This window comes from Sparus aurata, chromosome 19 (assembly GCF_900880675.1).
Source record: "Sparus aurata chromosome 19, fSpaAur1.1, whole genome shotgun sequence".
NCBI classification, from domain to species: Eukaryota; Metazoa; Chordata; class Actinopteri; order Spariformes; family Sparidae; genus Sparus; species Sparus aurata.
Window position 1 is genome coordinate 8,672,332 of NC_044205.1, and position 23,855 is coordinate 8,696,186.

The 23,855-nt window shown below is 41.4% G+C and overlaps 1 protein-coding gene across 1 annotated transcript in view; it reads left to right on the forward strand.

Annotated features, from left to right (window-relative positions):
* odad2 (outer dynein arm docking complex subunit 2) overlaps positions 1–23,855 on the forward strand; it is a 204,766-nt gene that overhangs the window by 10,464 nt on the left and 170,447 nt on the right. The gene's annotated exons all lie outside the window — the stretch shown is intronic.

Here is a 23,855-nt window from a genome sequence, read left to right on the forward strand (position 1 = left end):
CCTGACCAAATCATAAGCACAGTATTGTCAATAGCAAGTTTCAATCATCATTTACTTAAAGGTCAACTGCCATCAATTTATTTTGGTGATTGGGCAGGAAGGTCGAAGTCTAAGAGTCAGTATTAACTGTACCAGAGAGAAGCAGCATCACAGCATTAGATAAGTGTGCACTCACTTATTCTCACAAATGTCAAAACCATCCCGGAGGTGAAACACTGCATGAAAGCATGAGGTGTTTTTTAACAGGAGGACTTTATACCTACTATAAAAAGGTTCAATGAGTACTCCACATTGAGTACATTTTTTTATGTAATTGCTGGACTCTGCTGTTGTCCTACCACATGCTTTGAGCTTCTATACCTTATTTTGTCCGATCAGTTGACAGACGTTAGTTGGGGTCAAAGGTCCAGACGACCATAAGGCTTGAGTTTTCAAGCCATTTTGTTGTGTTTGCTTTTTAAATATTGACTCTCAGCTAGCCTGAATTTCTCAACATAGTGCACATGTTATTTAGACAAACACTACAGTAGCTAATTTTTGCTGAGAAGCAAAACTTCAGCCAGATGGAGGAGATAATATGGTGTTGAGAATGAAAATTTACAGGGTCTTGGGCCACAGTGGTTGATAGCTGAGTAACACTGACTGACAGGATTTTACTTGCTGTGATAAGCTTCATTCTCTGTATGTTGTCATACAGAGGATACATAGGTTTTTGTCAAGCTTGATCTCAACTTGAAAAGCTCAGTGAGACATTCTCCCTGAGTCTGTTCGAGCATGGATTCTCTCATAGACAGCATACCAGAACTGTATCTGCCTGGATTACTTTTATACAATAAATAAAGGGTAATACCCAACAAGATGTCGATTATCAGGAACTAATGGACGAGGTGAGGGCCAGAACTGTATGTTGTGCAGCTGAAAGACTGGTTGCATATATTTTTATGTGTATTAGATTAGAATATCGTATTATGATATAATATAAAATACTTTTTTCACAGGCAGTAACTCAGTTTTCCTGGTATCACCTGAGAGTTTGACTAATAGCTAAAACAATCACTACAATCCCATAAGGATCTTATTGGTGATATGTGTCACTGTGCCAGTAAATAAGACGGACCATAGTTACAACTTAGCAATGGGAAATAAACTATTCCACTCATCTCAATGAACCCTTTGTGTCAGATGCTAGCCTCAAGACTGAAAGCAAATAACATTGTGTATGGACAACAAACAGTAAGTCAAATTTCAGAGCATGTTAAACGAGACAAACAGCCATACTACTGTCTCCAAATCAATAAGACAATTTCATGAACAAATAACAAATGATAAGCGCCACTGCGAGTAGCCAAGGAATGATGCCGGGACAATACTCGTAGTGCGTGGGGAAGGACGATGATAAATTGCTATATCAATATTTTGTCCCACCTTTAGTAAACAGGCAGTTTCACTGGAACTGGAAGAGTTCCAGAGGTGTCCATATCAAACGTTAATCCACACCTCCCAGCCAATCAGAATCAAGTATTTACCCAGACCATGGTAGGCTATAATCCAATTCAAACAGCATGTTGTCAAGCAGACAGGAAAGATCTTCACCACAGAAGAAACCAGTGTGAGACAGATGGTGTAGTGTCCCATCATGTTGGTCATTGTTAACTTTTAAGCTATATTATGGTTAAAAACGTCCTTATTTTGTGTACATATTACTGATATTTGTAACTATAGTAAGTAGTGTCAACATTATTATGGCATTTGGGATACAATTGTCCCTCAGCTTTTAGTGTTTCTTGAGAATTGGGTCCTTGTTATGTTTGTCGTAGTGAATGAGAGCTCTCTGCTATGATAATGCTCTCTTTGCTTATACAGAAGTTGGACAAGATCTATTCCACATCAAGATTATTACCAAGAACATTGTAACATTTTTGAGTGATTTGACTGGGGAACTGTTTGTATACTGGTGTTTATTGCTCCCAACAGGGAAGGGTTTTTGTGAGCTCCTGGCAGATAAGGATTGAAAACATATCCTCAGAGTATGGCTGGTCGATAAATCGGTAAAGTCGATTAATTCAAGTTTGGGGTTTAGGACGATTTAAAAAAAAAAATATATATATATATATATAAATATCAATTTTCTCTTTAACTTACTCTGCCACCGCTCACCATAGGCTCCTGTAGTTCATAGTGCCCCTTGGTGTGAAACAATCAGAGATTCAATTTTTAGGCCGTATCTCCGAGCCCTACCTTAGAGTATAAAATAGAAAAACAAGTTTGTTGGCAGAAGAGAGATGGGAGAACTTTGAAAGTGCTTCAAATTAATGAAGTTAATGTTAACATAGACCCAATGTCAGCGTTTTTCTTAGTGTGCACTGTGGTACAGGAGTGTATAGCACCCATCTTAGTCCCGAAGTTAACTGACTTGGAAATAGAAGCCTGTGACCATGTCATATTGCAATTAGATATATCAACTAACTTTTCATTCATTCAGATGTGTTTTTGTGGCATGCACGTGTGTGGAAACTTCTGTGGTCAATCAACACTACTTGATACTACTGAAGGAGTTTCTCTCTCCTAGGTGGACTATTAATACAGCAGTCCAGTCTTGGTTTATTTGGAGGTCAGTTTATAACTGTGGAGACGTTAATGTCTTTAAATAGTTTGCATTCTCCAGCAATAAATTTGGCATTCCTGTAAAGGCACGTGAAAGCTTTTTAGTGATTATGTGAAGTATCTTCAACTTGCAGGGCAGTTTGATGGGAAACCTAGGGATCCCTCATACCTGAAGCTGCAGTTGTTGGCTAAAGTATTTCGCGGCAGGGAAGTGATATTAAATGATTTTCTTTCAAGAATGGATTTAAGAAACTCTACAAGGATTCAATTTCTTTTTTTTTTTTTCGTTCTCAAAAAGGCTAAGAAGTATCCACAGGCATGCTTTTAAAGATACAATATAAGACTGTGTATTATAGATGGAAACAGTCTAGATATGATTAAAGATGACTTGATGCTACTTGTAACTCACCTGTGATACCACAACACTGAACAGCTAAGTTTTCCCAACACAATAGAAGGGGAAGTTGGCAAACATAAAAGTTCTCTATGTGCGTGTGTGTGTGTGTGTGTGTGTGTGGTTTGTGCACACCTGGATATATTTGCACAGATTGTGTGTCAAGGGTTAGTTTCCTCTGTGCTGTCAGTCTAATTAGTGTAATCCTTATGTACTCTGTTTTTTGTAAGGCCTTGTTCTATGTCTTCTTCTGGGGTTAATAAAACACATTATCTGCACGTTTGAGGCACTCAGCTGCAATTTTGAGAATGCACAATTGAGATATGACATATTGATATACACAATTTCATCCCTGACATTTGTGTGAGGTCAATTATGCCAAATAAGGCCTGGAAAGTGTTATGGCAGATCAGTGTGGTTTAGGCAGCTGCAAATGCAGAAGTGAATGAGTTGCTTCATAATGAGGTTTAACAGTGTTTCCCCGTGGGAACCATTTCACAGAAATAAGGATTACTGCTGGTAGTGCTAGCCCTCCCATTCACAAGAGTACTGTGTGTGCGCACATATTTATACACAAGTATCAGCTGGTGTGTATCACATTTCATTTCTCAAAAGAATAGTTTTAGCCAGATTTGTGCGTGTTTGTTCAGTTTTCACAGTGAAGTCTTGCAGATAGCTTAATTCTTTTCACACTGGCATTATCTCATTCTCACTGAAGATGGGGGCCAGGTCCTCCTCCACAGAGTATCTGGGCTTCCTCAGCCAACAATGAGGTAATTTCCAAGAACATGTTATCGAAAAAATAATTAATAGTGTGTCACAGAGATGGCTACTCCCTGTTTTCAGGATAATGTGGATTTGAAATGTGTTTAAGTGGCTTGAATTTATAGTTTTATACCTGATGCATTTATTGGGTAGCACAAGGCAATTTGTCATTACACAACAAGTATGTAGAGTATGGAGTATGTAAGTGTAGAGTATGGAGTATGTAAGTATGTAGAGTATGGAGTATGTAAGTGTAGAGTATGGAGTATGTAAGTGTAGAGTATGGAGTATGGAGTATGTAAGTATGTAGAGTATGGAGTATGTAAGTATGTAGAGTATGGAGTATGTAAGTATGTAGAGTATGGAGTATGTAAGTATGTAGAGTATGGAGTATGTAAGTATGTAGAGTATGGAGTATGTAAGTATGTAGAGTATGTAGAGTATGTAGAATGTAAGTATGTAGAGTATGGAGCTAATGTAAGTATCGTAGAGTATGGAGTATGTAAGTAGTAGAGTATGGAGTATGTAAGTGTAGAGTATGGAGTATGTAAGTATGTAAGTATTGTATGAGTATGGAGTATGTTAAGTATGTAGAGTATGGTATGTAGAGTATGGTATGTAAGTATGTAGTATGTAGAGTAGATGTAAGTATGTAGAGTATGGAGTATGTAAGTATGTAGAGTATGGAGTATGTAAGTATGTAGAGTATGGAGTATGTAAGTATGTAGAGTAGGGAGTATGTAAGTATGTAGAGTAGGGAGTATGTAAGTATGTAGAGTATGGAGTATGTAAGTATGTAGAGTAGGGAGTATGTAAGTATGTAGAGTAGGGAGTATGTAAGTATGTAGAGTAGGGAGTATGTAAGTATGTAGAGTAGGGAGTATGTAAGTATGTAGAGTAGGGAGTATGTAAGTATGTAGAGTAGGGAGTATGTAAGCAGCAGCAACAAGATGGTGATTATAATGCGGTCTGCGTTTTCATATCAAAAGTCTGACATCTGGGAAACACTGTCCATCAACTTGACTGTGTGTGAGCGCCAAGCATTGATGTTTGTCCACCTCAGCTTGTTACGCTGTAGTCATGCAGTAGTTGAAAAGAAGTTGTGGGCCGTGATGGTCTCAAAGTCTGCTGCACTTAACCAAGTTGTGGTTGGACGGATGGTGACAGAACATGACTGCTGATACTTTATTAGAATCCAAACCAAACACGTCAAAGATTCAATTGAATCAACAAGCTGGATATGTGTTACAACACAGTGTAGTTGGGTTATGTCTTACTCTGTTGTTCACTGCCACAAAGCTTAAAGGAAAAGTCAAGCCAAAATGAATTCATGGCTTGACTTACTCATTATCCACTCCATCCCATGCCAATAAAAAGTCATGTGAATGTTCGTAGTCCACAAAACATCATTCTTCTAAAGAACTGAGATAAAACACAAAATGTCTCCATACAGCTTGTCTATTGTTATCCAAGTCTGCAGAAGCCCAGAGATCCCAAATTGATTTCAAAAGATTTAATCCAGTTGAAACAACATGTAGCTGGCAGACAGGAAAGACAGGCCACCTCCACCAAAGGAGACACCAGTATGAGACAGAGATGATGGAGAGGAGTGTCCACGGCCACTGAGACACAAGCATTGGTCCAGCTCTCGCTCCCATTTAAGATGGGGTGTGTATTAATGCCGGTAAGGCACCTAAAAAGGGTGTAACTGACATCTTTTTAAATCGGTTAGGGATTTAGGGGTTTGTTGAGACTTGGATCGTCATTCTGTGTTTCATTTCAGTTGTTTATTTACATTTTAAAACAAGTCCCCATCCAACTTCAGTTGGTTAGAAGTCTGTTTTGATATGAAGCTCCAGACTGAAGGTAAGGCCTTGCCTTGCCTTGCCTAGATGATCACTGAATTTAAATTTTTTTCGATGAACTTTTCCTTTAAACTTCTAACCTTGTCACGAAACCTAATGAAGCATTTAAAGGGTAGAAATGAATTGCTGGAACTGATGAATTTCCTCGTTATGCTTTTACATTAAACCTTACTGATGATTTGGCATGGGTTGGAATAAAACATGAAACTCTCTAAAAGATCAACAGACTTAACAAACTGCCTCCTCATGTCTCAAATTTCACTGACAAAGCAGCAGTGAAATGAAAGGCAGCCTTTGGTAGAAAGTGATACCCCTTCGCTCGAGTGGAGGAGGAAGTGTGTGTGTGTGTGTGTGTGTGTGTGTGTGTGTGTGTGTGTGTGTGTGGAATGTGGAGTAGAGATGAGAGCGCTTCAGAGTGAGTGATGAAGAAGATAGGGAGACAGAAAGAATTAATGGAGAGGTGTGTGTGTGTGTGTGTGTGTGTGTATGTGTGTGTGTGTGGTATTATCAGGCTGCTGACAGGTGCTGCGTAGCCACTTGGAGCGCCTGTTGTAGGCCATAGAGAGCATCATCGGCCGGACATGATGTCTTTCACCGTCTGATTGAACACGGAGCTGAAAGGAGCCGTAGGCAATTACCTCGATTACAAGAACAGAGAATAGGCCATCTGAAAAGTTTAATTCAAGCTGAATCGCACACATTAGTGACACATTCATCCACTGCGGTGTAAAGTCCCTTGATGACTCTTTTCAGTGCATTGTCAGACCGCCACTTTAGGACTGATGATATTTAAATGAGGTGACTCACATTTAGGGTTCGGGGCGCCCTCTGTGAAACTCAATCGAGGCTTTGTTCTCCCGCCTCCCCCTACTCATGCCTACTGTCTTCTTCCTAGCAACCAAAGCCCCTGCAAAATGATTAGGGGTACCAGGAAACGGGGTTACACTCACCCTTACATTGTCCGCTTACTGTACAGCGGGGTGGAGGAGTATGTTAATTGGTGGAGCTAACTGAGAGATGAAAGGAGAGGCCCTCGGATACAACGATTCATCAGACAAAGAATCATCTCATCGTCATTTCCATACTCGATCGTCCACTTTTTTTTCCCATGTTCCGTGCCTCAGGTGCATTCGACACACACACTTTTCTCAGCAGCAGGAAGCGGTTGATCAACTTGACTGCACATGAACCTCAGTTGATCCCCCTGTAAATACTGCCGCCAGTCTTTCTCCCGTTTACACTGTCTGAGAGTCTTACTGCTAAATGCGTGTAGTAACACGCCCTGTTGTTGGTTTTGTTCTCATTCACAGCAACATGTGATTCAGTGCAGACAAGGGGAAGAAAGGCTTAGGATGAAACAACCAGTGATGCTCTGTTTAAGCCTGTGAGATGAATAAAAGCAGCGGTGGTCCAGCTATGAGTAATCGGGGTTTACAACTGAAATGTTGGTCTTAAAGAGACATGAGATGCACCGACCAAAAACAAATACAAGATTTAACACACTGCTGGCTGACTGGCCACACACTCGTCATAGAGGGGAGTAGATAAGATAATGAAAGGCTTTCGTGCAGGCTCTCTTTAAGACAATTCACGGTGTTGCTCAAGTTTGAAAACAGAATGAAAGAAAGGGATAATAGAAAAGGAGCTTGCAATGGGAGCTCACACACTGCATACTTTCCCATGTTTGCTCACCTCATCTGGACAATTGCTGCCAAAGCATGGAGGCTTGTTGGATTGCCAATTTGGGAATGTTACAGAAACTGTCCCGTATGGAGAGGTGCGAGTAGAGGGGCGTTTTAGCGATCCAACAAGTGCTTTTTTTGGAGCACATGGAACTATTAAGCAATTTTGAGTTCCATTAATTTATTGTTTTTGCTATCCCGTGCAAATGTTTCAGTCGGTGGACAGCTTGTTAAGTCCCGGCGAATGATTGGCAGCTGACCTACAGTATGTCAGTCAGTATGGTGGGAAAAGAGCTGGGTGAAGGGTCAAGCCCTGTCAAAGACAGATTTTTGTTTATTCTCTCATCAGGATACATAGGATAGTGGTTTAAAAAAAAAAAAAGTGGTGAAGGATGGACTCCGATGTAATCGAGTGAAAAAATACAGACATACAAACAAACGACTTAATAGGACTGTGAGTGCAGTCAATTGTTAAATGAATATTTTATATGCTTGGGCAATTAAACTTATTGGTAATTTGATTTATTACATGTTTTCAGATTGAAAAACATAGACAGGGTAGATGGTGGTGGTGGTGGTGGGGCCATTACTCTGTGTGATCCACTTACAGCCTCCCTGGAGGGGCCAGGCCACTGACCTCTCTTTGTGATTCAGCAGGAGGAGCAGGTATCTGTGCTGGTGGTGGTGAAACGGAGCAGGTGGGGTTGTGGAAGAACCGACTTTTGTGTTTTTTGTGACTTTTGTTGTGTTCAGTTTGAAGATAAAAGACTAGAGGAATTAACATGTTGGATAGTTGCATTACATGCAAACCAATGGAAAGCCTATAACAATACTCCCCGCTCCTAAACAACCTTTCACATCCCCTGATAATGGAGCAAGCTATGAGTGACACGTGAACAGACGAATTCCACGTGTGCGCCTTCCCTGGCTCATTTCAAATCAAATCAAATCAAATCCCTAGGTGCTACAAGTGACATGCAAACCGTCAGTGGCTGCGGTGATGTTTGCTTTTCTTGTGGTCTGATGTGGTCTTTAAAAATGATTGAAAATAGTTATTAATTATTAATGATTAGCGATATCGAACAATATGAAACTTCACGATCGCGATAGACTTTTCAGCCCGTGTTGCATGACGTTCACTCTGGAATTTGATATTGGCCACATTTTAAAAATGGTGAACCAGCCAAAATAAAAATACAAATTCAGATCAGAGCAATGAATCTGAATTGAGCACTTAGGCTTATAGGGTTTATTTATAGCTGTGTGTTCCGTTTGCTCTGCTGGTCATCGTTATGGTGGTCCATGTCCGGCTTCTGCTCTGTCTCAGCCCATGGTTGCTGGCAGCTCTGGTGCCAGTCTGCTGTATGCTGACCAGCAGCCTGGCTAACAGTTGTCTTGTACCCAGTAGAGTAGCTGTAGTGCAGCATCTGCGACCGGCCAATACAAACAATTTTGACTTCCTCCATCTGGTGCTCAAAAACACAGCGCTGCTCGCTCATTACAGACATGTTTGCTTTGCGGTGTTTCTGTAAGCACTTTGTGTCTGTTGCTGTATACGACGAGCGAGTTAAATGGCACCATTAAGACGAAGGCACACGTGGCCATTAGCATTGCCTGAGACGCTGCAGTCTGCAACATAACTATTTGGCCTCACGATAATATTCCAGAAAAACTTGTTCTCTTGAAAATATAAACCGTGGCTTCTCTAGCACTGAGTATTTTGCTTCACAGAATTTATTTTGCAGGTGAAGTAAGGTAAACAGGTGGAGGAGTCAATACACTGTATTAAAGCTCATCTAAGGATTATTATTATAAGGACTGTATGCATCATTGTCGTCGTTGCGATGCTTCTCTGTGTTTTACGGAACTCCTGCTGTGCGAGCTGTAACGTAATTGTGTGTAATATCTGACTTTCAAGAAAATGAAATGGGCCGACTCGGCTGTGGTGCGTGCTTGATGTTTTTATGGTGTGCTGACACATCCGATGTACTGCCTGGTTCACTCAGTAGGTTTATGTAATATGTAGTTAACATTTTTGTGACCTCACTATAACAAACATTTACCGGCATGGTGCTATGAGGCTTTGAAGTCACTGCTTACTTCACTTCTTGACTGAAACTCAGAATTTGTTTACCGGTCATTCCAGCAGTTATCTTGTAAATGGGAATGTCAGATTGTCTCTCTTTCTCAAGTGTATTATTGAGTATCTGCCGCGTGATGTTACCTACAATGCAGGGGTGTGTAGGTGTATATTTTTTATATATGTGTATATTTACATTTCTTGCTCAGTGTGGGGCTCAGCTGTCGCGGTTGCTGCAGCCCATCTGTCTTTCTGTCTCGCGGATATTGGTCAGGGTCAGGTCATGGCACCTAGAGGACTTGCTTCTTTACTCTCTTGGGGATCATACGTCCACACCAAGCACATAATGGACGAGTGAAGAATGGGGGGGCCGAGGCGGTCGAGGCTTCATGTGCTGGCTGTGAAGGACAAAAGAAAGGTGTTTGTGAGACTCTACGTGAGTCCTAGCATCTCCAGTCAACAAAGTATAGGGACCGGTGACCAAATAAAACACCTTCTCGATGTAAACGTTAGAACACAACTCAACTAAATATATTGTTGCTTTAAGACGTTTCAATGCAGAAATGTTACAATTCATATTTTTATTCAATTAATAGTTATTGAAGAGTGAGAAGAAAAAGAGCTAATAAGAATTCTAACAGCTTGCTTACTCCAAGTCAGGTCCCATAGGTCCCAAACAGGACAGTAAATCCACACAGATTATTCAAAATAAGCAGTTGTCCCATCAGCTCCTGTCTCGTAACTGTCTGAAAACTAAACTAAACTCTCTCTCTTTTGTGGAGCATTTTGTAGGCTACTCTGACAGAGGAGGTGAGATAAAAGTGGAAAGGCATCTCGGCTAGTAACGTGTGTCTGACCTGAAAAAAGTGTTCAGGTCCTACAACTGGGAAACTTTTCTGAAAGCTCAAATACAGTATATGCCACTTAGTGTTAAAAAGAAAACATTGGAGCCTGAAAACCAAGCAAACATGGACGCCTCATGTAGGCCAACCCCTTTAAACCCATGTTGGGGATCTAGTGATATATCGTCTATGCCCAAAATTTGTAACCCTCGTCCAATCAATCCTGTGGTCATACAGCAGTATTTTGTTATATGATGAAGTGAAGACTCCCCACCTCCACTTACATTAAGATGCCTTGACCAGTTCTTCTACTCCTTTTTGAATTAGTTGTGAGAAGAAGCGGACTGCTTGAATTCACTGTTCCTTTTTCTTTAAGTTGACCATTTGAACTTTATAATGATAGCAGACGACTGGATTTTATTTTTCCCATACACCTCCTGTAAAATTGGCTGTTTTCATTCTCAGGCATTGTATGCCATGTGATAAAGTCTTCAATAGATTTCCTCACCTCAGGTTGAGAATTGTGTTCACAGAGAAGAAAGCAACTTGTGTGGGAAACGGCTAACCTTGACTTGTAATACAATTTTACTGCTCCTTATTAAAACGGTAAACGGTAATAAAAAAAAAAATACAATAGTTCAGTTTGTACAGTTTGTACAGTGTTTCTGCAATGAACAGTGCATCTCTGTCTATCCTGAGAAATGTTTCACACCGACTGGTAGGAGTGGAATCTCCCTGGGCCGACATTGGTATTCAATAGAACGGTCTGTTTTTCTTTAACTACTCCCTTATTCACAAGCACAGACATCATTTAAACCTGCTCCTTTCATAACTGCATCTTCTGAGGCCATGACTTTCTCTGGGCTGTGTGTGGGAGGGTGAGGGAGTGTGATTGAGAACCAGGCATCATTGAGGATGCTCAGTGGTTTGGAATTTTGCTGCCAGGGTGAGTAACAGTGCGGATGGTGAGCTGTCACTCCGGCTGATTTACACCTGTGTTTGTGTCCTGGGCATGAGGGAGGAGACAGAGGGCAGGACTGTCTCCTGGATGTGGTGGCCTCTATGAAGGAGTTGCCCCAGTGGGTGGCATGGTTGTCCCATGGAGAGACAAAAGTCTCGGGGAAAATTGCAGGATTTGAGTGCTGTGTGATAAGTGTGGTTTAAAAATGGCAGTTATTGTGTGGCCGAAGTCTATTTCATCCTGTTTTTGAGGTGGGGAACAGGTTTTTTTTTCATTGTTTGTTTGTGAGGGAGCCACTTTCCACTGAAAAACCACAGATGTGGCTGCATAATAACATCCTTTCCTCTTCCCTCTGATGCATCTGGCTTATTTTGCATAAATGTTTTTTCTGGCATGCACAAATAAAACAAATATTCAGAGTGGCGTAACGTGAAACTCTTATGACGCTGCCTGATACCAAAACTTCCTTGTCTTTACAGTTTAGCATCCATTATCTTACCCTGTCCCTGTCCTGTTTTGAATGGAAATGCTCTCTATCCAGTCTCTGGCACAAATGCTGCCACACCACCAGCTGGGTGGCATCTAGTAATTGTTTGTTTTCTATCATAAGAGGTTTAGCAGCAGGATTATCAGGCGCTACAAGTTGTGTTTTCCTGTCACAACAGGAGGGCTCGCTTGTGTCTGTTTTTCCAAGACAAAACATGAAGGTTAGGTCCTTAATCCCTCTCAATCCCAGGTCTTATTCATCACTTAGAGAGGCATCCTTCTTACTGGTTATCTGTATCGGCCGATAGTGCTTCCAGTGATCGGTGGTTGGCCACAAAAATCCTGATCGGAGCGCCCTTAGTTTAAGATATTTTTTGCACTATAGAAGAGTAGGACTCTCGAGATTAACACAACTAAAGGCAGTTTTTCTGTTTTGCCTTTACTACTTAGAGGGTAGTTTTGTAATATTTAGCTAATGCAGATTAGTGTCTACGTGCTCCTCGAGTTAATGAGTACCACACTTTGTCTTTTGACTATCATGCCACAATACGTCTGTTGTGAAAAATGCTGTGAAAAGAAAACTTAAAATCCAGTGCACGGTTTATCCCTCGTTCTCAGCTTAGCAATGATGTTTCGGTCCTCGGATCTTTATGAGGTCAAATTCATAACGACAAACTACACTGGTACCAAAACAATGCCTCCAGCCTAGGAAGCAAAAGAGCAATCAGAGAGTGCCAGCAGCACCTGCCTGACATCAGACAAATTTAGGTCAATGAGCTCTTCTAAATATAATACAAATGGCCGTCAGTGTGCAGGGTTTTTGTGCTGTTGTTGTTGTTTTTTTTGTTCATAGTCAATCACAAATGCAGACTCGTGACTTGTCAACAAGGATCTCTTTAGCTAGTTTTTTCAAACCAATATAAAGTATATACCGACTCTGCGAGGGATTATTTACCATGGGAAAAATAAACTTTTCTGTGCTGTCTTCGGGAAAGACTATGCATTGGCGCCACTGTTTCTAATTGACCGCAAACATATCTTAGGCATTTCTGTACTCCCAAGTTTTTTGTTGTTATTGACCTACATGCAGCCATTTCTGTAGCAAGATGACATCAGAGGATATGACGCCTTATTCTACTCAGGGGGGCTGTCTCGGCTCGGAAGCTCGCCTGACGTGACCAGTGTCGTTACTCAAGCCTACAATTTCAACGAAAATGCTTGCCGATAGTATTGGGGATTATTTTTAGAGCGGAGATGAGTTATTTTTGTTTCAAAGCGGGCCAAACAGCATTAGTGTGGTCAGATACACAGCTTAGAGATGGACCGATGGCAGTTAGTGATTTGCACCCTCCAGTCTTTCTCTGCTTTTGTTTCCTTCCATCTTAACTTTTCTCCTTTCTCTCTCTTTCGCTCTCTATCTGTATCGGCTCTATCAATTATGAATCTGTTAACGGGCTCACTTCCACCTCCCGCTGCAGCTCTGTTAACTCGTCCTGTAAACACACACAGCAGGTGTTGCATGTGTGTAAGTGTGTAGTAGAGGCGCTTAGACCGACTTCAGTCTGCTGGCCTCGTTGCATCAGTGCTTTCTTATCTGTGTTATCTGTCCCTCCGTCCAATCCAGCAGCGTCTTTCTCTTTCTACAAGTTCATCCCCGCCCCCCCGCCCGAGGCCTCCAGGTAGAGTAATTCACTCAAGTAATAACTGCAGAGGATGTAGCTTACCCAGCAACACTGGCATTTAGAATGAAGGCCAGATTAGTGAGGTTTATAGCCACCTGCTGTTCACTGCCTGTCTCTCTGGGCCTCTTTTTGCAGGTGCATTGCTATTTATAGCTATTTATATCTACTTATTTATTTATTAATAAATGGATGGATGGATGGATGGATAGATGGATATAGCATAAAAATAAAATATCCTCCCTACAAATATATACAATTATTGTAATTCAGGCACAGTGGCCCCTGCAGGGCTTAAGTCAAGCAATAACACTCACATCAGTGATTTGCTTTTGATTAAGCAAAGTGTGTTTTGTCCTCTCTTCCCTCCACTATCGACCTCTGGCAGTCTCGCAGTCCTCTGTCTCTGTAACCTTCCATTCAGTAATTCTGCCTGTTCATGTCTAGGATTAATTGATTTGGTCATTAACAGTTCCATGGTGACCCTGCAGACTGTGTGTGTGTGTATGTGTGTGTCTGTGTGGGTGTGTGTGAGACGATGGAATGTGTAAGTGGTGACTGATGGTGACCGTGGCCTCCTCTCCCTGTTAATGGGTCAGAAAGAGACAAAGAGCTGTTGTGTCTGCATGGGAACCAGAGAGCAGTGACAGGAGGAGGACAAAGAGGTGGAAGAGGTGCTAAAAAAAGGAAGTAGTTTGGATTCCAAATGCTTGTTTAGAATAAATGATTGTTTATTTTTATAATGCATTCATTATCTTTATGAGTGAGCCTAATTTATTGCCTTTCAGTTATGGAATTTAAAATGTGTCAGTGCTTGTATTGCAGTTTCCATGGTCCTTTTTGACTTGTCAGTAGGAAACGCGTAGGTGTTGGTAACACTAATTAAGATGACTTTGTTCCATGCAGCTGTACTAGGAACAGTGTTATGGTGAGCAAGCATGTACAAAATCCAGCTAAATGGAATTCAGACATTCATAATAGGCTGGGGCAATATCACGATATTTATTGGTGGGCGGAGAATGCTCAAGGCATTTTATAACACTTGTCACACTGGTCTGGTCTGATTTCCAGTTTCTTTCCTCCTCTGTGTCAACGAAGGAAATATCTTAAGGTCGTGGACAAAACATTTGACTTTGGAAAACACAGATCAACAATTTCCACCATTTTCAGATATTATAATTGAGAAAATAATTGACCGATTTGTCAACAAAATGAAAATAATCGTCAGTTGCAGCTCTAACTTACAATAACTGTGCATGACGCATTTAACCAGTAAATCTCTCAAGATACATTATCATCACAAAGTAGTAAACACAGACTCGCATAAGAGCACACGCAGTGAGATTATGACATTTTCATACAACACAATAAGATAGGACCTGAGAGGCATATTAGAGAGATGCCTGACTAAATACAACACTGTGTGTCTCATGTACGTGTGCAACATGTTATTGTTCAGGAGGCTAGTACTGTTTTTTTTTTATTTTTTATTTCTCATTGCAGCCATCAATTAGCTGAACAGCGGGAAGAATCACAAAAGCATCTCTTTAAAAATGGATTTTGAAACATTTGGAAACAGTGAATTGATATGATAGCAGAAATGTGTTGTAACAGTTTATATTTCTCAAACTGTAATGTGTTGCACAACATTCTGCTGTGTGTCGATGCAGCCTGCAACGGCCCCCTCGGGTTCCTTGGGTTTAGTGATAATGGGTCCCTCACTGGCAGTGGATGAGATTACTGGTGCCCATATTTACAGGCATCCTGAGACACATCTGGGGTCATGATAAGGACACACACCAAGAAAACATAATAAGAAAACACACCATACAGGCGCGCGCACACACACACAAACACACACACACACACACACACACACACACACACACACGCACACACACACACATACAAAGACAAGCAGCATGCAGACTTACAGTTCTACTTTCCATGAGTTTTTTCTGCACAATGGGAAGACTGAAGTTATTTAGTGAGCCGATTACTACATCTAGTGGTCATTTGTTGTCACTACACCCTGAAAAGCGATATATCTGGTCTGAATGATATACGAATTAATTTTGTCAATTCTATTATTATTCTACTATTTCTATTCACTAGAGTTTCACCATGTATGGACATTTCTGAAATGACATCATAGAGAGTGTTATATGCTCTCTACTATCCTGGGTTTGATCAGGTTTTTGGAGTATCCTCGATATTTCTGCCACATATGAACAGGCTTAGGAAACCTCAATGTGGTTTAGAGAGACCTGGATATACTACCGGGACCACGTCGACGACACCAGGGTAGTGTACCATGTAAACACCTTACTCAACTTTCTAAACAGTGTCATTGTGGACGATGTAGTGAAAACTCAAGGCACACCTGCAGACAGATGATCCAAAAACCTGGATTCTGTCATGATCATGCTTTTCATGCTCTGTGTGAACTCCACATCTGGAATATAATCAACAACAGGACAAGGCTCATAAACAGGAAAATAATGCACATGTAAACATCCTCTTAGGCATATACCAGAGAGAAAGTCGGTAGAGTCCCCGAGTCGTGGAATATTTGGGAAATGTTGCAGTAAATCATTGAAACATGTATTGTGCAACATGTTTGATCAGTTCACTGAAGTACAGTGTGATCAGAAATGGTTTAAAGCAAAGCTTTGGAGCCTTGAGCAGCCTATTACAACCTTTGATTGGTTAATGCTCACTCTTTTTGTTTACTATTGAGCTGGAAGTGTGAGGTTAAAAGAAAAAAAGGGTGGAGCATTGTTAAGCAGCAACAGAAACTCGAGTTTCAGGTCTGTTCAGGTGAGCCGATAGACCTGGTGTATGGGTGTCTTCCTGTATGGGAGGATCTAGTTTGCGTGCACTGTACTAGTGTAGTGGGAGTGCCCACCGCTGTGTTTCTGTTGCAGGAAGAAAGTGTCCAGGTGAGTCCCTACACTGTGTTTGTGCCTTTCTACTTGTTTTTTTAATTTATTTTTTTTGCATTATCTGCTTTAGTGTGTCTTCTTCATTTGTTAGATCAGGTCGTATCTACTTTACACACTCTTAATTGACTTTGACAAATGGTCTTCTTTATTAGCAGTGCATAGATCTTTCAGACAGGAATATTGTAAGGACAAAATGGCTTTGACCCTTGATATCCTATTGGTTGTAGCTTTAACATTTGGTCATGTGTGAAGTTAGTGCTGTAACTAAAAACCAGTATTGTAAAAAAAAAACACCTAAAAGTCGCACTTGAGTAATAGTAAAGATATCAAAAAATTAGGGGTGTGAAGATCTCCATTCCGAGTCGGAAATCGATCGAAGTGACGTCACATCTCGACCTTCTAGATCAGAGGTGGAATTGAGGGTTTAGCCCCGCCCCCGGTGTCACGTTGGGCAGGCGTGCCAAGTGGCGGAAGAAAACAAACAAACATACACACACGGCATGTTGTAGTGGAGTTAACGTTACCTCCTATAACCTGAAGCTGCAGCCAATTAAAAAGAAAACATGGCGACTGTTGATAAAGGAGACACGTCAACTGAACTCGAGCCCTCCCTGCTTCTATGAAGTTACCGGTGTGGCCATACTTTGAGTTCCCGGTGAGTTATGTCAACAACGTTCGCTGACAAGAACACTGCAGTTTGTTAGCCATGCTATGTGCGTGTAGCATACGTGTCATACGCGTTAACGCAATAATAAGCGCTGTAGGGGTATTTGTAGCATCAGGCATGCGACCTAATCAGTGCTGGGAAACCCTGGCTTTAAGCATTTCATTAGCAAACCTGAACCGCGCTGCGAAATGCCATGCAGGGCACATCTTACCACAGGGTTGTTGCTTTCCATGTATGATAATGTGAAGGAAACTCACTGGACGTCAGGGCAGTGCCGACTTAATGGCCTTAACCCAGAGCGACACAAAGCTACATGACCATCACAACACAGTGCATTAAGTGTGCGCTCCTCACATCTGCTGTGAAGAGTGCACACTGCAGTTACAACTAACAGCCACTAGATGGCAGGTACCCTCTATGACTTCTGTCCTTTTGTTTAACGCTAGTTTCCAGTAGACTGGTGAAACAACTAACTGTTACATTTATATTGTTAATGACACAATTAAATCTGCCTATAAGGCCATAGTTTGGTACACTGCAAACAAATGATGGAGATTATATCACTCACTACACCATGTAGACCATCTTTTGAAATAAGAATTAGAAAATGTAATGCATTGTCATGGCATGAAATCAATGATCCTAGTCTTAAAAAATGGCAAAGAGAAAGTAAAAGAAGACGTAATTAATTGAATGACCTTAAAATCCAATCGAAACGAGGATTTCGAGAATCATGTCACCCCTAGTTATTATATTCAGTAAAAGTGAAGGATGGCAATATGAATAGTACCTCAGTTAAAGTCTTGAAGTATCTGATAGTAAGTTTATTTAGGCATCAAAGTAATTTTGTGGAAACACATGAATACATTTAAAAAAAAAATGAAATGACTCTGAAGCATCATGCTACCTGCAAATAATCTACTTACTAATGCTATCAAATACACGTAGACATGCAGATATGTTATTTTCCCCAAGGTTATACTTCTCTTATGCATATGCATGCACCAACTTATTTTACAGCTCAATCCAGTATGATGTGACATGACGCCGCGTGTGTGATATTTGAATCACCGCACCTTTTTCAGGTAATCCTGTGCATTAGCTTGATATATATTGAATAAATGCCCTTAAGCACAACACTTGTCTAAATACACTTAGTTTTCAGTGTTTCAGTGCCTCCAATACCACATACACAAAGTAAGGATGCCAGGGATGATGTAACTTATTGCAAGTATTAGTCAAGTCTGTAATTTAACTCGTACTTAAGCATGTAAGCATGATACCATGTAATCCACTTAGTTAATTCAAAATCATAATTGAGTCGTGAGTAGAATTTGAATTGATATCTAAACTTTTCATCTGCGCTTTTGTACCCAATAAGGCTATCCTGTCTGATCTCAAACAAGCCAATTAAAACCCTGACGTACAGACAGAAAATCACTAAACTGTGCAGCAGGCCCAGGTTTGGAGAGCTGGCGATGACCACTGAGCAGAACAGAGCAGGAGTTGGGAATAATTTGGACTGAACATATGGAGAAACAGAAACCCCTTTTGACTGAACTCCTGCTATCGATAATGCATTAAACATCAACGGTTAAAAAGTCACTAATGCTCTGAGAAGCATTAGAGAAGAATACTTTGTACTTTTACTTCTGTATATTTTAATACCTGTATTTCATTTACAATTTGGTAATATGCCAGTAATGTAACGCGCACAGGTTTCCAGCACTCTTTCCACCAATGAATAAAGCTAGAATCACTATCTTCACACAGTTAACATGGAGGTGTGAGAATCGGAAGGTAGCATGTTTTAACTCATCGACCAGACGTTATCTGTAGCGTCCTGCATTGAATATCTACCACACCAAAGGCTCCTAGTGTGTCACCTTTGATTTTCTTGGAGTCCCCTGACTCATATTCTTCCATATCAGTGAAACATCTTTCCATTTCTCTTGTAAATGAGATGACTCAGTTTTTTTTTCTTCTTTTTCTTCTCTGTACAATGAAACGCTCCAGGTATTTGTGTGTTGAGACAGCTGAAAGGGGAGAGTGACATCATGACTTTGGAAAGACAGCTTGACCTAAACACAGATTTCTATCTCTTTGTGTGTGTGTGTGTGTGTGTGTGTGTGTGTGTGTGTGCGCTAAAGACGCACATGTACATACACATAAGCAGATGTATTTTATGTGGAAAGACTGGACGCTTATGAGCAACTCGTGGCAGAGTGCTGGTTCTGAGCTGTCAAAAAAATCCCACCTGAGACCAAGAGAAGAGAGCTCACTTTTCCCATTTCTCTGCTAACTTCTCGCATTGAATGAAGCCGTTTTTTTCTTGATGTGCACTTTTCCTCGTCACGGGGTAATAGTCTTCATTGATATTCCACATTTGCTCCCCTAATCTCTTTCCATATGCTTTTGAGTTGTATTCGCATACTTCTCTCTATTGCTCATCGCTATTGCTGCTCTTCCACATTCCAGGGACGTCAGCCTTGCCAGGTACTGCTGAGTCTTAATTTAAGCAGCCCCAATCCCTCGTAAAGCTAACTACTATTAACGAGAAGTCGTATGGCACACGCCTGAAAACACAATCCTGTCCTGCCAGCGTCATACACCTCATGCTTAATAGGAATCGACGTGGTGACATTTTGGCAGTGCTTTGCACAGGCAGGAGAAAGACATTATTTAACAATGTGTTTTTCCACTGAAGAAACTGAAAAAGGCAAAGGGCGCTGGCATCAGGAGGATTTTCGATTTTCTTTTTCTTTTTTCTGGAAACTGTATAATTATTTCAAAATGTCATGTGGATGAACATTCCGTTTGACCACGGTTTAATACACTGCAATTATGCACAGCCCATTGAAATGTAGTTCCACCATGTGCCTGTGTGTAAATGAGTGTTCGCCTCTACCGCAGTTGGACACACTGCAATTATACTCTTACGATTGTGTCATGTATGGTTGTGTTCATGTGGCTGTAACTCTATCTACTGCTGTCTGTCTGACCTTGCACTTTGTGATTCCTACAGGCTGATATGATGTAGAGGAGCTGAAATACAAATTGATATTACATCTGTCTTAAGAGCTACCCCATACCAATCACCCAAAGCCGAAGCTCACCAATGGGGCATGAAGTAAAAGAGCATAGTTTTCCATAAAAGGAACAATTATGTATTTTTTTTTTCCTTTTAAATCCACGTGGTAGCGTATAACTCTTCCTCTGTCTGTTCAGACATGTTACGCTATTTTTCTCTCCAAACAGTGACACCGAGCAAATATTTGGAAATGCCTTTCATGAACTGGAAGGTTGTGTGCTTTCTGCTACCACTTTAACATGACCTTTTAATATGAGCGCACAAGAACATGCAATAACAAGATAATGTGCCCTTCATCATGCAGCTGCTTTTCTACACCAAGTGTATTTAATAACTTCAAGTCTGTAGCCTTGGATGCTGTCACTGTGCAGATTTATGAGGCAGAAGTCAGGGGGCGATTTACATGGTGGTTGGAGGTTGGCGGTAGCAGGATGCGGATATTTTTTGTGCAACTGGACCTGTTTTATGAGAATCTCATAATCTAATAGTTATATGAGTGCACTGTATTCTCTGATCTCCTTGATAACATAAAAAAAAATTGCCATTTTGAACGATATTGGTCCAGCAAAGTTCTTTAATGGCTCCCTGTGTTTCTTTAAACACTACCGAAAATCAGCTTTGTATCAGTTTTAGTTCTGAAATTCTCAAATGATACCAGACCTAACAAAGATTGACCTTTCAAAGGTTGGGGAGGGCCAAGTAGCTTTTCATCTGGTCAAGATTGGAGAGATTTGTGAAGACAAAAGCAGCAGCAAATTGGACAAAATACCTGATCTTCATTTTACAAAGATAAGTGCAGAACCAAGTGCGCACAATGTTCCAACAGACATAACAAAATTGGTAACCTGAGCAGGTGCCAAACTCGCTGCCAGATAGATCTTCTATCATCTCACTGAGGACCGGTGTCGATAAACTCATCAAATTGGAGCGGATCAACAGACGTTTAAGCTGTTATGTAGCTTTGCAGCAAACTGGTCCTTTGAGCTGTAACGAGAGCAGGTGTGACAGGGGTGGCTTTGGATGAGATGTATGTCATGTGATGGGGAGGATCAGTGTCATTCATGGTGGCCCAGTAAAAACCCTTGCCAGTAGCTGGCCTTCATGTTACTTGAAGTGGGATAATCCAGGACAGGAAAACTCAACACCGCAATAGCACCCCGGGAGGTTTCAGTGGTGCTAAATGGCAGAGTTGACCTGCAGCGTCCTGTAGTCGTGCTCCCTTTGCAGGATCAGATGGAGGCAGCATAATTTCTGAACCATTCCAACCCATGAACCCTGTGAATGCTTCAGTGCAGGAAATGTTTTTCTATTAGTTTCCTTTCCTGATGAGGATCTCATTGTCTTTTGGCCAACTGGTGTACACAGGGATCTTTCCATAGTCCAGTCTATCCTTGTAGGAAGGGAATAAGCAAATGACTAAGTAGTAAAGCGGATATAAAAAGTTCTAATCTCAAAGCATACGCTCGGTGTGTTGACAGGCCCTTTAGAAATGACAGGTCTTGCAGTGTTTTTCACCGTCAGTCATTCACCTCCTGACTCTTATTCCTCTTGCTAACTTCATCAACATCCAGCTGAGAATTGGACGGCTCCACCCGTGCGCCCCCTCGACTGGACGGACAGGCTTGTTTTTGAAAAGGGAAGAAGAATAACAGTCCTTTACACCTACTTGTTTCCATCTTTCCACAGACCCATCCATCCATCACCCTGAGCTATTTTCTCTTTAAACAGTGATTGGACCTTATGTTTCACACAAGACTAAGCAGACACAGGCAGCGTCCCCTGACATCCATCGTGGTCCAGGTCTTGGTTAGGGAGAGGCGCTTCAGGCTGTGTCACAGCTGGGTTTTCAGGCTGCAATCGTGCATGTTCCCACTAGATGGTGGCAGAACCATTTAAAGATGTCCGCCTTCACCGGGTAATGAACATCTCATTGCAATTAAGCGTATCCAATCTCTTACCCACATGGTAAAGTGTCCCTTCACTCCCCCCAAGACCATCTGATATTGTGTGATCTGAACAGACACGGTTAGAGCATGTGAGGAATGTTTCTTCAAGTCAGTCTGTTATGATCCTTTTGGGCCATTTAAAAAGTCCCAGGTGTTCCCGGTTGTGCGACATGCTTCCTGGCACTCAGAAAGATCCTCAAATGGAAAGATGGATCCTTTCTCTGTTTTGGGAATATGTGGTCATTCCCTTTTGGATGCAACAAAAGGAGAACGACTGATATTACAGTGCGGCATACCTTAGGAGTATTCCTGTCCCTTGTCTTTCCCTTAGTCTGTCATTCCAATCACAAAGTGTTATGGCAAAACCGTGCTCTCTGTGAAACAGTGAACTGATTTAGCATGGGTCAGTTCTCTTGGCATGAGCTCAGTGGCTGTTGGGTTCAGTCCCCTGTTCATACCGGCCTGCTGGAGAGATTTTGTGGTCACAGCTCGAGGCGCCGCTGCCCTGCTCTGCTGGCCCTCTTCACCTATTTTATTGAAGTATGCAAAGGGTTGAACAGCACTGAACTCCCATTTCATCAGGTTTTTCGGTGGACAAATCTGGTCTACACATTGGTGCTGGCTTGCCATAGTAGCAAGGTTTTGAATTTGTCTCACAGATCTCCTCTTAATGGAAAATCTATCCTTTCTTAAGTGCTATTTGATGATTGCACCATATTTTGTACATCTCAATCCAGAAGAAAACTATTCTTCTGATATGCTGTCAATGGCTTGCTTACCTGCTCACTCAGGCATCTTCTAGACTCCATTGTATGGATGCTTTTTCCACAAGGCTCATTTGGGGTCTGCTGGGCCCTGAGGTGAGTTCACATCACAGTCTGTCGGACAGGCGTGGTAGCATTTTGCTATGTGGGTTGACTTTTTGGCAGGTTTGAGGCTTGACCCTCTGCATCTGTTTGTACACACATGCAGGGAAAAACACCAGGAAATAATCACTCCTGTGCAGCTGTCGGTGCGGGGGCAGAGTGAGAGATTCTTCACAGAGAACATATTTGTTATGCATTTCTGGTCCACTTTTCTGCCTTCTGAGACGGACATAAATCACAGCATTTCAGACTTGCAGTACGCGTGGCTGACACTACCATAACAACTGACGGGTGGTCTTAATGCGCTGGAAGGGCGCAGGCGTCGTTGCTGTCCTTGTCTCCGGCCAGGAGTTTCTGAGTCAGCCATTGCACACTGTGACTCAGAGTTCCCCCAGATAACCGATAATTGCATACTTCTCATGGCCGATAGCGATAAGATAATTGACAATTTCACATTTACGTAAGTTCATAACCTGTAGTTCATGCACACCTGAGGGGAAGAAAGGCCAATATGTAGTGAGCAACAGGAGGTGACACCAGGTTCTCTCAGGTGTAAATCGGTGAACTCTGTGTTAATGTGAGGTGCTCTTGAAGGTTAACTGATCAACTTAGAAAAAATCAGTTTTTCTAGGCACGCCTGAACTGAGCCATGGATGTCGCAGAAACACTGCGATTATCAATGAATAGTCATATACAGTTTTTATAGAGGGGATGACCATATATTAGACACTTAACTTTTTAGAAAACCTATTGACTCTGTTCCATTGTGGGTCTTTTCACCCCCAATATCTTAAAAATAACACTGTATAGAACTTTCAAGGATTGAGAAGGCTCTGGGACCTGGACTCTGATGTATATGTGCAGTCTCAATATACAACCAAGGGTTTTTTTGGACAGTTCATACAAAAATACAACCCTTTTGCTCAGCTAAAGTAGGGTCCATTGAACACCATCACAGCTGTTTGCTGCGGTTGCTGTCAGC